The sequence below is a fragment of the Tuber melanosporum genome (genome assembly GCF_000151645.1).
Source record: "Tuber melanosporum whole genome shotgun sequence assembly, scaffold_83, strain Mel28".
Taxonomy (NCBI): Eukaryota; Fungi; Ascomycota; class Pezizomycetes; order Pezizales; family Tuberaceae; genus Tuber; species Tuber melanosporum.
Window position 1 is genome coordinate 373993 of NW_003299132.1, and position 5496 is coordinate 379488.

Below are 5496 nucleotides of genomic sequence, written 5' to 3' on the forward strand. Positions count from 1 at the left end.
CTAAGGGGCCCAAAACACAACACACTCACCCACACAACATCGCAGCTCCAGAACCGGAACCCGATCCAACTCTTGAGTCCCCTCTACAAGCACGGCATCAACAAACGTCCGGAGTCCGGGGGAGGGGGGAGGGGGAGGGGGGAGGGGAAGGGTGGTGAGAAAAGAGAAAGAAGAAGAAACATTCCGATACCTGTACCCTGCGGTAACGGAGCATCGGTTACTGGTATTCCCCTCCCTATCATGACTGTTATCCCCCATACCATACATACCGGTACTTGTACTAGTACGAGTATATTCCAACCGTTACTACGCCGGATCACGCGTACCCACTCTCCCTCATCCACTTCCCCATTACAGCATCATATCATACAAATGCAACGTTGACCAGGCGAACGTTGCGTTGCGTTGTGTTGCGTTCGTCCAGCGCAGTGCAATACGCGTTGGTTCCAGGGGCGGGGCGGCACCGGTAATTATACCAACCCCGATCCACGCTACAGTACGGTTGGGGCGTAGTTAGCCCTTGATCAAACGACGACGAGGAGGAGAAGGAGTGGAAGTGGAGCATCACCCAACTCAATTTATTATTGCACGCTATTATAGGATAACTTTTCGGCCCCATTGCTGCTTCATTGCTTCACTGCTTCGCTCGCTTTGTTCCCGGTATCTGTTATGCTTCCCATGCCATGCAGGGTCGGTCACCACCCCTCCCTCGCCATTTCCACCTATCCGCGGTGAAGGTGACTCGAGTCGTGTGCGAGGGTAGCAGTCAGCCGCCGCTGATCAATTACTCAGCTTGGCACCATAGCAAGACATGGCAATATTTCTCCTACCCTACCGGTAACTCTGCTCCACGAGAGAGGATGGAAAGGGGTTTGAATTGGGGGGGGGTTCACAATGAACCGATGCGATTGATAAGGGTTGGAAGAAGAAAATCCTCCTCCATCCAGCGAACAATACAATCGTAGAGGTTACGGACAGATGCTGCGATTGATCGCGCAATGCCGGTAAACACATGGATTTTCTACTCATTCTAGAGAACACTGTACCGGTACTGCACTGCACTTGTGGGATATACTTGTGGGATATAACATCACGAGCAGGAGTCACCTATCGTTATCATTATTGTTATTCCTAAAAGGATGGAATTTACAGAAGGGGGAATCTCGGGATGGCATCGTATTACAATTCATGACAAAGGTTCGTTCGGTGGAGTTGGGCTCCTTGCTCTCCTTCCGTCCACAATACTCGAGTACGAGTACAGGTACAAGTACAGTATCACGGTAACTTGCTATTCTCTGTCCGTCGCTCGTCGTCGGCACTTGGCCTATCCTTCCTTCACTTCGCTCTTCCCCCTTTCCACAATGGTTACAGGACGAAGTCGGTCTGCAGGCATCCGTGTTATCATATGTGCCTCTTTTGTTTTTTTTGACTCAGCTACTTGTAACTTACTCCCGTTGTTTCAACTGCGAGCGAGGGTGAGGGCGGGAGAAGAAAAAAATTTGGAAAAAAAAAAAAAAGGAAGGAAGGAAGGGAAGCAATCAATGGCTGGGTAAGTTACCGTATTTTGTCTCTGTTTTCTTTTTTGGGAGGGGGGCTTTTCTTGGACCGTGGGAATTGCAAGGCAGGCAAGCAGGCAGGCAGGCAGGCAGGCAAAGTACGGTAAGGCAGTTAGAAAGAAGGCAGAAAGCCTCCAGGAAAGAATGAAGAAAGCCAGCTCGTTCCGGGTGTTTTGTTGCTTTTCTTTTCCCTCTTTTCCTTCGTCTATTTTAGGTTATGTTTGGTTAGGCGTGGTGGAAGTTACAAGTAAGGTTGTCGCCGTATGATACAAGTACTTGTACCAGTAAACCATATACACCAGACACCATGATAACCATCCCTCGGCGAAGCCGAGTTTATTGTGCGCCGGTATGATATTATAGCACGATCGAGTTGTGTGGTAAAGTACAAGGGCTGAAGCCATCAATCCATCTGCCATCAATCAATCAATCACACCGTTACTTTCAACGGGAGCCTACCCTAGCATTGTGCGAGTACAGTAGCTGTAATACTTTCCCCTTCCTCCCTATCTACAAGCATCACACGTATCGTACCGCATCTCTTCCTCTATCGCGGGTCACAACGATGGTGCACGAGAACATGGCAAGGAAGAAAGGAAAAGATACCTGAAAAAATGTTTCCCGAATGAACACTGCCGTTCAACCCATCCGGACCCCTCACACACACTCCCTCTGATAAACATTCCCACATCGAGAGCTTATTGGGCCAATGGAACCATATCCGTCACTACTTCCGCGTCGGCGAGCAGGAAAAAAAAAAAAAAAAAAAAAAGCCATCGGAGAATAGCCATCATATGATGCGATGCTCTTCCCGTCGCACGTGCCCTACTCTGCTGTGATTCCCGCACCTTCCGGAGGAGGAGGAGGAGGAGGATAGAAGACGGGTTCGTGAGACGGAAACGGTGGATCAGGGAGGGAGGGAGGGAGAAGGTATCGTGGGGGAATCGATAGGGTATGAGGCATAGGTACGGGTGAAAGGGTCCTCTGCCATCAATTGGATATCAGAAATGGAGTTGTTATCGCGGGGGGGGGGGAACTGACTGGGGTTGACGACCGGATCTGCAAAGAGGGAGAGAGTTTGTCATGGTCCGTGGTGAAAATGTGAATGCTCCGGTGGTTGTGGGTGTGAAATGCGGGCGGGTAATAGGTTATGATATGGGAACCGCAAAACTCCAGAGTAAAAAAAAGGTACTATACGATTGGTCAGATTCGCGAGAGCTTGTTCGCTGATCGGTAGCGGCAAAGACAGAAAATAGGCACATTGATTTTACCCCATCTAATTCGATCCTCCAAAGTGACAAGCTATCAGGAACAAAATCCTCTCAAACTTCCTATCCTACGATTCATGATTCACCTTTCAAAGACAAACCCTAATTCCCCCATCCATCCTGAACAAAAACCCCACCCGCAGGTAGGGCCCTTGCTTATCTTTTCCCCCCACGGCTTATCCTCTCTATTTCAATTTTAGGTTACCTCATCCCTCTCCCACCCCCCCCCTTCCTGCCTGCCTGCCGCCCTTTCACAATAGGACTCCCCTTTTTTTTTTCCCTTCTCACTTCTCATCGTCGTTGTGGTCCTGCTTCGTCGTCGGCACTTGGTCTGCCGCACCGCATCATTTCTCCCTCTCTCCCCGAAGCCGGGAGTTAGTTGCAATGCGGTACGGTAACCGTAGCACTTGTAAACTTGTACCGTACTTGTAAACTCGAGAAACCTATAATTCCCACTAAACCTCTCTGCAGCGCAGCAAGTCTTCGGTACCAGAATCTCGGTAACCGTACCTCAGGGGTGGGGGGGGGGAAGCGAATTGATTGGAACTGGTGGGTTTGGGATGGGAAGGGGGGGGGAGAGAGAATAGAAAAGGAAGGTGCGTCTTGTGTGTGACAGACGGTCGCTGCTTTTGGGTTTCGCCGACCAAAAAGAAAAAATGACAAGGAGGGTGGGGACGATGCAAAGAGTTTTTCATAGCGCGTCACTCGGAATTTTCAATTTTGGATGTTCTGAAGTGCTGAGTACTCGAATATTACAGTAATGAGGGTACTGTATTGTTGAGTACTTGTAGAGAGGAGGGAGGGGGAGAGAGCTTGCCTTGCTTTATGCGAGTGCTGAAATGTAAAACATGTTCCGTTGTGGGCGGGTGGTCGTCAGTTGTACTGTACCGTGCGATGTGATATCTCGCAAGGAGTTTTGTTGATAATGATAAATGTGTATACTCGTAGTGTACTGTACTGTACGAGTACTGGTACGGTACCGTACCTGTCTGCCTGTCTTCAACTATTATGATATGATATGATATAGTTATGGTATATATAGTAATATAATACTGCACTTGAGTAACTTTCCTTTTCATGAGCCGTCCGTCATATTGTGAATAAATATCCAGGACTCTTGGAGATTTTCCCAGGTCTCTCTGTAGTTGTATTGATCTCTCTGTACGAGTAGATGCTTTCTCTCTGCTTACGATGATGACACCTCGGATGCACTTGTATACATATCATAATCTGAGAATCTTGTGAGCAAGGTCAGTAAACGCTGGAAACCATATTACTCGGAGAGATTATTATCATTTTTGATCTGTTTTGTTTGTCTGTTTTACCATGATACCATTCGGGTATCACACTGCTCGGGTGTTCCGTTACAGCGCGATGGGGTCTTAGACTATAATATAAAAACTAAACCGTAAGAATTCGATAAATATATATATATACGGCAATTACCGTAGTCCATCGATCAAGCCTGATAAGAGCAAGCAAGCAAGCAAGCAACTGTAGACAATGTAAAAAACGGGTTTCCAATCATACCCGTAAGTTCAGTCCCACCGAAACAGAACAAGGAAGGAGAAAAAAAGACAATGAAAGAAACCAAGAAACGGGGATTTCACCATTTATGATCCTCCCCCTCGCCTATCATACCGTACCATGGGTGATGTTTAAGCAGACGAAATGGTCGGTAACCGCTTACCCATTACGGGTGAGTTGGCCGGTGTGTTTGTTTGTTTGTGTGTGTGTGTGGGGGGGGGGGAGAAAGTTTTGTCTCACGGATAGCACCGGGGAATCCATCACCTTGTACTGTACTCATAGAGAGTTTTTGGTTTGTGGGGTTTTTGTTTCGAGTTCATGATAAGGTCTCTCCTCTCCTCCTGGCATAGTATATAGTACAGTACTTGTTAGTCCACGGTAGTTTTGACGGCTCGGTTAGGGAGAGGTGATCTGCGCTCCAACTTTTTGTATTGTCCCGGTTTTTCCGGGATGGCGTTGTCGCGACGACCCTGCGAGATGAGGTGAGGAATGTCGTTAGTCTATGGGCTTTTTGTCATTGGCGCTTGACCGACTGCGCGGGCGGCAAGGTTTGGCCGACTCGTAGGGTTTGTTATGGAGTTACAGGTATGGTACGGTAGTTAATCACGGCGGTGCTGAGGTGAGAAGCTTGAATACAAGTAACTCTGTTGGCCTGGAAGGGGAGGGATTGGTAGACTATTGTTTTAGGAGGGAGTTTTTTTTTTTTTTTTTTTTCCCTTGCATATTAATTTATTATAGTGGTTTGTTGGGGGGAAGGGGTACAGTACTTTTGTTGTTACAACTGTTTTTGCGAGTGAGTGGTCGTGTTGGTATCATATGCTCTTCATAGCAGGTCACTCGGAAATGTTTTTTCTTCGTGATTGTCCCTGTTTCGTGGGGGACAAGGGGACACGGGGTTAATGTAATGTAATGCAGTGTACGCGCCGATATGCCAATAGCGAAAGCACGGTTGGGCGTTTACATTTGCGTTTGTATTTGCTGTGTTCTTGTCCTTTTTTTTTTTTATCTCGTGCCTCATGTCAGGCATTTCTTTCCTTCCTTGTAAACTGCAATGTTTCGTAATAAGTTCCCTCGCAAAATCCTTTCTTTTCTTGCTGACGGGCGGTGTGTGTGTGTATCAAGGTGGCCTGTGACCACTATCGTCA